The sequence below is a fragment of the Hypomesus nipponensis genome, chromosome 9 (assembly GCF_054491055.1).
Source record: "Hypomesus nipponensis isolate SF chromosome 9, ASM5449105v1, whole genome shotgun sequence".
Lineage (NCBI taxonomy): Eukaryota > Metazoa > Chordata > Actinopteri > Osmeriformes > Osmeridae > Hypomesus > Hypomesus nipponensis.
This window is the reverse complement of record NC_140369.1, coordinates 23,419,574-23,430,170: the sequence shown is the minus strand read 5'-3', so window position 1 is coordinate 23,430,170 and position 10,597 is coordinate 23,419,574. Positions and strand designations below refer to the sequence as shown.

The 10,597-nt window shown below is 42.2% G+C and overlaps 1 long non-coding RNA gene across 6 annotated transcripts; it reads left to right on the top strand.

Annotated features, from left to right (window-relative positions):
- The first annotated feature begins 1,440 nt into the window (after positions 1–1,440).
- On the top strand, positions 1,441–10,597 carry LOC146273550 (uncharacterized). Of its 6 annotated transcripts, none has more exons than XR_014766622.1 (7): positions 4,408–4,571; positions 7,081–7,186; positions 7,302–7,510; positions 7,685–8,527; positions 9,570–9,658; positions 9,777–9,947; positions 10,179–10,597. It is a non-coding gene; the product is annotated as an uncharacterized LOC146273550 (long non-coding RNA). The 6 variants fall into 6 exon arrangements; XR_014766618.1 differs by having other exon boundaries at positions 7,302–7,718; positions 8,397–8,527; XR_014766620.1 differs by adding an exon at positions 9,377–9,470 and having other exon boundaries at positions 7,302–8,527.

The following is a 10,597-nucleotide window of genomic DNA, read 5'->3' as shown; positions in this document are numbered from 1 at the left end:
TGTTTCCATGTCATTGTCTTCACCTGTGTCTCGTTCTCGTTAGCGTCATTGTGTCCACCTGTGTGTCGTTTGGTTCTGTGTATTTAGGTTTTTGTTTCGTGTCCAGTGTTTGTCTTGTCGTTACTGCTAACTGTATAACTGAATAAATGCAACTGTCTGCATGTGAGTACCCTTCTGTGTCCCATTTTTTATTATTAAACCACTGTTCTCGCAATGCCACGGTTCTCTCCTGCGTTTGGGTCCTACCCCTCCACACACCCTGACAGAATGACAAGACCTCAACAACCCAGCGGACAGTTTCCGAAACCCTTTCATAGGGACCTGCCTTGCCCTCGGTGGACCCCGAAGCCGCCTGCCACCAGTACCCAGCCTCGGTCCTGCCCTGAGCCCCTGCCTCGCCCTGAGGTTGTGCCAGGCCAACCGAGGACTACTGGCCGCCTCCTCCTCCGCCCGAGGCATTCTGGCTGCCGCCTGCCACGGTGTCACCACTCCCAGGCGCCCCCTCGTCTGCACTCCCAGGTGCCCGAGCTGCGGCCCCCAGGCCTACCCCCGGACCTGCCCCGACCCTCTGCCCTGCCTCCGGGCCGCCCCCCGGGCCTGCCCCGCCCCCCTGCCCGGCCTTGGGTGACGCCCCTTGAGGGGGAGGGGGTATTGTCATGGCCACAGACGTGCCCCCCCCCCTGTTGGTTTTGCCCTGTCCTAGTGTTTCCCTGTCATTGTCTTCACCTGTGTCTCGTTCTCGTTAGCGTCATAGTGTCCACCTGTGTTGCTTGGTTCTGTGTATTTAGGTTTCTGTTTTGTGTCCAGTCTTTGTCTTGTCATTACTGCTAACTGTATAACTGAATAAATGCAACTGTCTGCATGTGAGTACCCTTCTGTGTCCCGTTTTTGATGATTAAACCTCAGTTCTCGCAATGCCATGCTTCTATCCTGCGTTTGGGTCCTACCCCTCCACACACCCTGACAGGGACCTCAGTAGAGTGTGGAAGATCCATACGCAGCCACAACAGCTTGGCACCTCCTCCTCATGCTGGTCACCAGCCTGGTCACACACCGCTGTGGGATGGCATCCCATTCCTCAACCAGGATTTGTCGCAGTCAGCCAACATGTTTGCGTTGGTCACTCTGGCACGTACAGCACGCCCAAGCTGATCCCACTTCAAGCTCAAAACGAGAGTGAATACCAGTGAATATTGTAAGGATTTTGGCAGAATTTTTTGGGCCGCTACCCACACAGTTAACTGTGTTGCTAATTCCATGAATTCACAATCCTTACCAGTTGTACCTCGTTGTAAAGGTGACTAATCAGGCTTTCCAACAATATAAAATACAATACAAATTGGTATTATTGAAGGGGAGGAATAATCGACCGAATTAACATTTCCGAACATTTTGAGGAGTAGTATGTCATGTTCTATAGCCAGCATATGTTGATTGCATATACTGCTGATATGTTTGCTGAGTATCATTCGAGGTAAGAAAAGTTTCTTAACATGTGTTATCAATATTGTCAATTACAAGTCAAAGGTTTTTAGTTGCTAAGCATTTATTTGTAGGAGTGACACGAGAAAAAACATGACAAAATTACAAGGCCGGCGTCGACTTTGGTGAGGGCAATAGCCTCGACTATTTAGCACATTTTGGGGAAACTTGGATATTGAACATTAGCTAGGAACACTATGTACACTTTAAGCTAAATATGTATAATTATTTTGGTATGGATTTGGGAAGAACTGCTGGCTGCTAAATTGACTTTCTTTTTCTGTTGTAGAGATGGAGGGAGACTGTCACCCTGCTCAGCACCCTCAAGAGGAGGAGGCAGCTGACTGCTGATAAACCAAGGTTCATAGCAGAGGAGGAGGTGACTCATGAGGGCATGAGCACACAGGAGGAGGATCTACTGGATCAGGAACTGCTGGAGGAGGACAAGGAAGAAATGGAGGACGCGATGGAACCTGATCCTCAGCCAGGAACATCAGCTGGGTATGTATGAATGTGTATTGTTTGTTTCGGTTTCTCATGTGACTAATACTCATAAAAACACAAACACTGTTACTCTTATTCTTTGGGTATGGCTAGCCATTCTCTCACAGGTCTCCGGTCAGCTAGAAAGCGTAAAAGCTTCCCTGACTTCGCTTTCCTATTCCTCCTACTCCGACTTTGATTCATAGGCACCAAAACCTTTCCTGTTTATGCCTAGCTGTCCATGCGGTATTGATTTAACGTGCGTCAGGCCTCCAATAGCACGCTGCGAGAAATTGACTTTTTCTTGCTGTTTTTTACTGACTGTCTGGGGTGGGACCTCGTCATAAACTGTCCATCATAATCAGGCGACAACAGAAATTGGATGGAGGTGACCCCAGATGAATTTTACAAAGTTTTTCAGTTCTTCCCGATTCCCATCGTTATTGGGGAACTAAATCACTTCAGGGTTTGTGGGCAAGGGGACGTATGTCACATGATCGCTACAAGCAACATTAGCAGCTCTATATGTTGTAGACCCTCTCACAGAGGATAACCCGGATGGCCTAGGAAGTTGCGTTACCTTATGGACCACCTCAAACTAAAATTCCAGAATGAATGGTCAAGTCGAAAGGTTGATCAGGTTTTAAACAGTACATGAAAGGCAAGCCTACTAGGTGGGGTTTTAAGTTATGGGTAATTGCAACATCCGACTCATGGTATACATTCGACTTTAATGTCTACAAAGGTAGTCGTGATAGGCGTATCACTGACTTAACCATCAAAGTAATTGAGTCGTTAATGCAGCCGTTCAAAGACCAGGGCCACAGTCTTTGGTTTGGCAACTTTTACACGTCCCCAGCCCTTATGGTTAAGTTGTTAGAAATGAGAACCAATGCTTGTGGGAGATGCAGGGTAAACCGTTCCCTGCAGAATTTAAAGACATTAAAAAAATGCAACTCAGCTTGTGGGGAAATGAGGTTGTGTAGGATTGATGGGAACATACTAGTAATCCAGTGGAAGGACACGCGTGCAGTTATATGCCTCTCCAATTTCCACAATTCAAGTGACTCAACAAAAGTTACTAGGTTCGTAAAGACTGAAGGCAACTGGACAAAGGCACTACCCCTCCAGCCCGCTGTCATCAGTGAATATAATAAGAACATGGGCGGTGTTGATAGGTCAGATCAAATAATAAAATCATACAACGTCCTTCAAAATACAGAAGTGGTGGAAGACACTTTTTTCCCACATTGTAGACATCGCCATAGTCAATAGCTTCGTACTGTTTAATAAATGGCAACAGGTTCATGCGGCACTAGCAGAACGTAGACCAGTGACCCAGATACATTTCAGAGAGAACCTGGCTCGTCAGCTGGGAGGTATCAACATTGCGTTACCCGTCACATACAACAAAACTTGTAGACCCTCCTTTGTCGTCATTCCACACAGCCCATGTCCCTATAATGGAAGAGTTGTAAAAGTAGGACTGAAATTAGAACAAAAGTCATTTGTGGCGCGCCGGAATGTAATGGCAAACGACTTTGCTTGCTTTGCTATAGGAACTGTTTTCAGTCTTGGCACTCGGCTGAGTGCGACGACGAGTAGATGGAGAAGGGTGTGTTTATTGGTTTTGTCTTCCCCCTGCCTCTTTTCTCCCTCTCTTCTCTCAACAGGTATTGCAGTTGTTGTGTTAATGCATTTATATGTCTTTGGTTCTGAAGTTATTTATAAAAAAAATATTTACGGTAGATAGTTTGAAGTTTGTTGTATGTTTTGCTGAGATATCATTTCCCTCACAGTTTAATGTTCAAGTGTGTTTTATTGAACACTTAAAATGTATATGTGTCATTGGGGTGTGCTTGCCTTCGGCGAGCACAAACCATTGTTATCTCACATACATTTATTATAATTTTTATTTATTTTTGCCCCCCTAAGGTTCCGGCAATATTTGTACTACATAGACAACGTAGGTGTCAAAAGTTTGCTAGCGATTGCGTTGCTTGTATTGGGATTTACATTCCGTTGCACAGTTTAGGAGGTTACAACGTTTTTGTGGCGACAAAGTGCCTTTTGTCGACGAAGGGTAACCTGTGCTAGGTATGTCACCACGTCAACACACGTTAGCAACGACGCATGGATACGTGATAGAGACTTTCTAGCTCGCAAATTGGAGCTTGGATTACGAGTGAAAATACCACCCCAAAAAAATCGCAACCATTAGGGTTTGTAGAGAAAGCGATTTTGAGTGGAACTGCGATCTCTGATTTTTGATTTAGGTCGTGACAGTCCTTGAAATTTGAGCGTGTGCGGGTCGCCCGTGAGACCCCCCAGTCTTTTTGGTGGCAGCCATGCTAGAAAGCGTCATAGTAGTATTTTTGTAGCTAATTTTATAGTTCAACTTTACACTAAAAAACTGAAAGAGGGAAATGTTATGACGATATGACTATTCTGAAAACAGCCAGATGGTGAGATTTTAATATAGGTTGCTGTAAAAACGTTGATTTGTTTTCTACGTGAGAGCCCGTCAGCCTCCATTAACGATTGCGGCAGCAACAACAGTGTTGTCAACGAGTGTTGACACTCAGTCAACTGTCGATCTGCGTCTGGTGAGTATTTTCTTAATTTCGTACCAGGGTCAATTCTACATCTAAATGTACAGCAGTGTTTTAAAGATATGGCGATTGCGAAGACAGCCAGCGGGTCAGCATAGTTTGTTATTTGTGTAAAACTTGGAATTTGAGTGAGACTGCGTCTTGTTTTGACGTTAGCCACAGAGTCACAGAGTCGGCTCGCTACACCTTCAGTGTAGTAGGCTACAGTACTGTCTTCAATGCTACAGCTATGGCTAAACTTTATTATGTCTTATTACACGGCTGTTCTCAATGCTGTAGAATGCTCCATTCACTTGAATGGGGCTTCCCAAAGTTCTGCGGTAAACAATTTGTCATATTTGACCGTTGCTATGCACATTTGACCGCTGTCAAGGGAAGTGGCCTTTTTGCCACGGATTCACGTCTTTCGTAGTACTCCGCAAATAGTCAGGTAACTTTTCAACCCCAGCGTACTCTGTTGCTTACCGACGTCAGCTGATTTGAAGCCTAAATAATGTTCAAAGTCTATGAAGTTCAACGTCTTTGGCGAACTATTTCTCTGCTGATCAACAATACAAATGGTAACAAATACATTGTAAAAAGACATACTGTGTTGAGTTATTTTTGTTGGCAAGTAGCCGTGTAATAAGCGGGATAATTTATAGAATGCCGATCATTATCGGGGAAATAAGCTCTTTCAGGGCGAAACAAAACCCCTCCGCTTCGTGCTGTTCGCCCTGTCGGGTCTATATCCCTTACTAAAGAAACGTTCTAATTTCCTGCGATTTCAAACAATCAGTGGTGTGGATAGCAACAGCAGCTAGCTTGCCTCTGGCAAACTGCTTTTGAATTAGCCATGTCCCCATAAATTAATATCAAACTTATTTACGTTTTGGGGGGCTTATTTTCAGTTAGCAGACGGTACTATTCGCAATTCCATCTGAAATACTGCCAGTGATAACGTTGTTACAGTAGCTTGTTTCAAAGGCTGTTCTTAATGAATTATGCAATATGAGTACTAAATATGAGTAGGCTAAATGCTTGATTGAAATAAAAAAATATCACTAGAAGGGAAAACGGACCCACCTGCAACTGAAGCAAACAAGCACACCCTACAATTTCTCCAGAAATTGTACCCTCTAGTTTTATTATTTATTATTATTGTTTATTTTCACGCCCCTAAGGCTCAGTAAATATTTGTACTACATAGACAACGTCGATGTCAAAAGGTTTGTCTTGGTCACAATTGGGATTTATGTTCCGTTGCATGGTTTAGGTTTTAATAAAGTTTTTTGTGACAAAAGTGAAGCTAACGGTGGCTAACTTGCTAGCAACAGTCACTGACGCCACTAACGTCACGAAAATTTGCCTGACTATCTCAGCTCCTTAACTTCTGGAGATGGCTAGTCTAACTGCTTTAATGCAAGGCAGCTGCAGAAAACGCCACATTATGACATTAGATTACAAGTAAACGATTTGTGGGTGAAATTATCATTACCTGTGGTTTCAAACCAGTGTAGCTCACTGCAACGCTGTAGCCTAGTCTAGTAGCTAACAAAAACATCTCTACAGTACAGGAACAGCTGTTTACATGAAGTCAGACGCGGCACATAATCGACACTACCCTTAGTAAAGTCTTTCAATAGGTGAAACTATCTGACTTCTAACCTAAACTCCATTGTCACAGTCTAAACTTGTCAATCTGTTCATGAAAATAATGCATTTCAGCCTAAACCGTACAACGGAACGTTAAATTGAATTCAACCAACGCAATCGCTACCAAGACTAACACAGTCCAGTACTGTAGTAGTACAATTTACCAGGGCAGCTTCTCCACACAGGGCTATTTTGCGTTGTTATTGACAATGATCGCTACCACTGAGCTTTTTACAGATGAGGGATTTTCCCCTAAATAAATGTCAAGCTTATTTACGTTTATGGGGGCATATTTTTTCAGTTAGCAGATGGTAGGCTGCTACCGAGTCAAGCACACCCTACAATTTCCCCAGAGATTGTACCCTCTCTAGTTTAATTTCAGATGCCATTTTTTGTATGCAAAGGTATTTCAGAAGTGGTCATGTGAAATGAATCTTAACATTCTAAATGTTTGTTTTAGCCTGTTTTCTCATTAATCACTAGAATGGTCATAACTTTTAAACACTCCATTATATTTCTATTTTGTCTGCTATTCTATATTGCCCACAACATCATGTAAGTGCCATACACTCTAAGTTTTCCTCTAACTTGTAATGAAAATGGTAGAAAATGCAGTTGTTTGATGAAATGTGGAAGACGGAGAAGATTTCTGTAAAAATTGATGTACTAAATCTTATTTATAAGGGATGATTAGCCTTACATAATCATACAGATATTTAAATAATTTGGAAGCCCTAGTTCTTCTTTTCAATATGGTATATACAGTTCCGGTGTGTGGTGTAAAATGAATATTATATTTTTGGACAGAAGGGAATGTTCGGAATTTTGGCTCAGGCATGAAAGGGTTAAATGTCTGTGTTCATTTCAGCTGCATCTGAGGTTTTTGCTCAACCCAAAAACGTGTACAGCTGCAGGCTTGTAAGAAGAAGCAGTATCCACTGGCAGCTAAACATTCAAAGTCTTCACATATTAAGGTTAGAAAAGCATTTTCTGACCCTAAATATACAAAATATTAGGTAAAAAAAACAAAGTGTCTCAGTGAAATGTATTAGTCAGATATAATTTGTTCTTTCTTTCTCTTAAACTTAGGTGAAATTGGCTCCCATGGAGTGGAGGCCCAGGACTGCAAAGAGGAAATATCACAAAATAATTTTGGAATAGATCCCTCCCCGTGTTGTCCTTCAGGGAGATGAGACATACGACGATCTGAATGACGATCTGCTAAAAATCTGAAAAGAAATGTTCTGGCCTGACAAGAGTGATCAAAGTGAATTCACCCTTTGACATCCAGACAGCAGGTACTAGGTGGACCAAGGTGGAATTCTTTAATGATTTCAGGACTATTTCCGATATGACCAAGCCTTGGAAAAGGATACTTCATGTTGGACGAAAATAATTGGGTAATGTTGGGTAATGATACAATTAATATCACAAGTTTAATAGCTCTATTAGTAAATGTCTTATTTTTGCAGAAGTTGTCTGCGTGCATGATCAAACTGGCACCAGGTATGTTCATGTCAGCCAAAACTAATTGCCGTAGTGGAAATATGTTAGTGTCTATATGCATCTCTTATCAACTGAACTGAATTTCAACTGAATTTTCTGTTGTTTCTGCTGTTGTGTTTTGTAGATGAAGATTTAGCCCAATTTATACTTAGGTCGCAGACACTTTTGAAAAGGTCGCCGACAGAAATTGCGTCCGTCGCTGATGTCGTCACATAGTGTTGCGCAAGTGTTATTGGCTTGATAGACCGCACGCATCGTTGACTGCATTGTTTTGAATTTTCAGTGAACGCGCAACAGCTGTTTAAGATGGAAGGAATAGAGGAGAGATTGGCAGAGCAAGTTAGAACATATCCACACCTTTATAATGCCTGTCAATTTGCTACAGCCATTTTTCTCCGATCGATCACCTAGACTACAAAGCGTAAACAATGTTTACAACCATAGCTATGTGTTTGCCGAAGTATAAATGCAGCAGCTTCAGCGGCACTTTTTTTTCTTCGTCGGCGACCATTTCAAAGGTGTCGGCGACATAAGTATAAACTAGGCTTTAGAATGTTTGATGAGGAAATGGCATGATCTGGTCTGATCTTGCACCAACAAATTCTCAGAGATACTGTCAGTGTAACGGTTAGAAGTGTAAAAAGAGGATATGCATACTTTCACTGTTTGTGTTTGTAGGATTCCAGTGCTGAGTCAACAAGTTTTGACACCAGAGAGTGCAGTGGAAGGAAATGAGAAGTCTTACTTGTCCAATAATGGACACGTGAGGGCTTTTTCTCGAGTATCACACAATCCCGCTATGCCCTCTTGTAAGCATTTTTGTTTCCTAACCAGATATTTTATTTTCACATAAAATTTATGGAAAGATGAACATCTCATGAAGTAAGGGAAGGGACCACTGCTCATCAAAACAGAATGTTCAACCCATAGACCTGTTTGAGGTCACTAAGGCCCTGTCCCAATACTACCACTTCACCCTAGCACTTCACCCTTCCCCTTCGTTTGCGCATTCGCCTGAAGGGGTAGGGTGTCCCAATTCTTTTAGACCGAAGGGGAAGTGTTGTTCAACCCTTCAAACAATCCCTTCAAACGGAGTGCGATCAGAAGCAGACTACGGCTGAAGGGAAAGATTACATTTCCCAGGATGCCTTGCGAACACCTTGGTAACCAACTGACACCAACATTTTTGAAGAAAGATGGCTGCCAGGGCAGAAAAAGTTTACAAATGTTAGTATATCTTCGCAAATAACTATAAAAAAAAAAAGTGAAACACATCGGGATATCTAGCTGATCATTATGCAAAATAATATTCCTTACAGTTGAGTAGAATACGATTGTTAAAAGAAAATCGCTATTTCACAATTGAACGTCTATGCTGCTGAGAGTAACCGAGTAACGTTAGGATGTGAAAAACGCAATTTTATTATGACAGGTGGCTAAATATGTTTGCTAAAACCTGAAAACCATGTGTTCAAATTCGCAAACATAGGAACATTGTTGGCCTTGAGTTTTTGGCAAACGTAGCCTACAGTGGAGCTGGATATGAGCTGGACGAAATGTTATCATTACAATGGAGTGTAACTAAAATCGTTCAAATGTAACGGTTGAAAGATAGTTGGTTGCAAGCTAACAGACAGTGTCTAATGTTAAAATGTTAGGGACTCCCGACCAGACCAGGGCACTCATTAGATTCAGGACAGACAATGAGGAGCAATTTAGTAAAAAGAAATATGCATCAAAGCATCTATATGAGTGAGTGACCCGGTTGTTGTTTTCCAATGAACCATGAATATCTCTGATAATTCCTGTAACCAGAGCCTAATCTACATCATTGTTTGTTGTCTGAGACAGGACACTGATCAAACAGCTGGGCCTCGAGGGAAAGGTCAATGTACAGCAGGTTGGGGAAAAAATGGGAGAATTTAAAAAAGAAATATAAGGTAATTATTTGGTGGGATATATGCTGCATGTTATCGCAATCTGCCTTTTCAAATGAATGCGTAATCTATATATCAGCTTTTCGTGTGTGTGCACGCACATATATGTTTGCTATTGCAGGATCTGAAAACGCCAAAGACTGGTTCAGGGACCAAAAGCAGGGAGAAAACAGCTGCCAACTGGCCATTCTATGGGGATATGCACAAAGTTCTCGTTGCCAGACCATGCATAGAGCCCCCTGTGTTAGTGGCATCTTTTAATGAAGGCAGTGATGCCACAACATTACTGATGGTAAGTAAGGAAAATACACTCAAATTGATCTCTTTCATTTAACCGGTGCAAAACTTCAATGGCACCAACATATCTAAGGCCTGAAGTACATATCATGTCTGTAGATCTCCAAAACATTCAGTGTGAATGGACCTTCAGTCCCTGGTTTCCTGCCGTGTGTGCTTGCAGTGTGCACATGATGTTACTCTGTATGGTACTGAACCAATCTGGTTATTAATTTTCTATGTACAGAACATCGTTGAACCAAGAGAAGATTCTGCCTCCAGTCCTGGTCCTCCAACTACTCCCACTGCTCCTGATCCCACAACACTGTCTCCCAGGAAGAAACGCATGAAGACCAATCCTATACTGGAATTTCTCAAACAGGAATCCGCAAAGGAGCAGAAGAGGCACGAGGAGACTGAAGCCAAAACGGAACGTTTCCTCAGCCTATTTGAGAAGCTAGTTAATAAAATGCCAGAGCAGTAATTTTGTTTTGCAAATGTTTTATCTGGAACAAATATATAAACAATAAATAAGAAAATACAGCACAAAATTATTGAATGAGAACATGTGCATATGAACTATTTACAAGTTTGTAGAAGCATTCCTACTGAGGCACTTCTATATTGCCAGTGATCAGGGCAGCAAGCCTGTCCCTCGTGGCATTC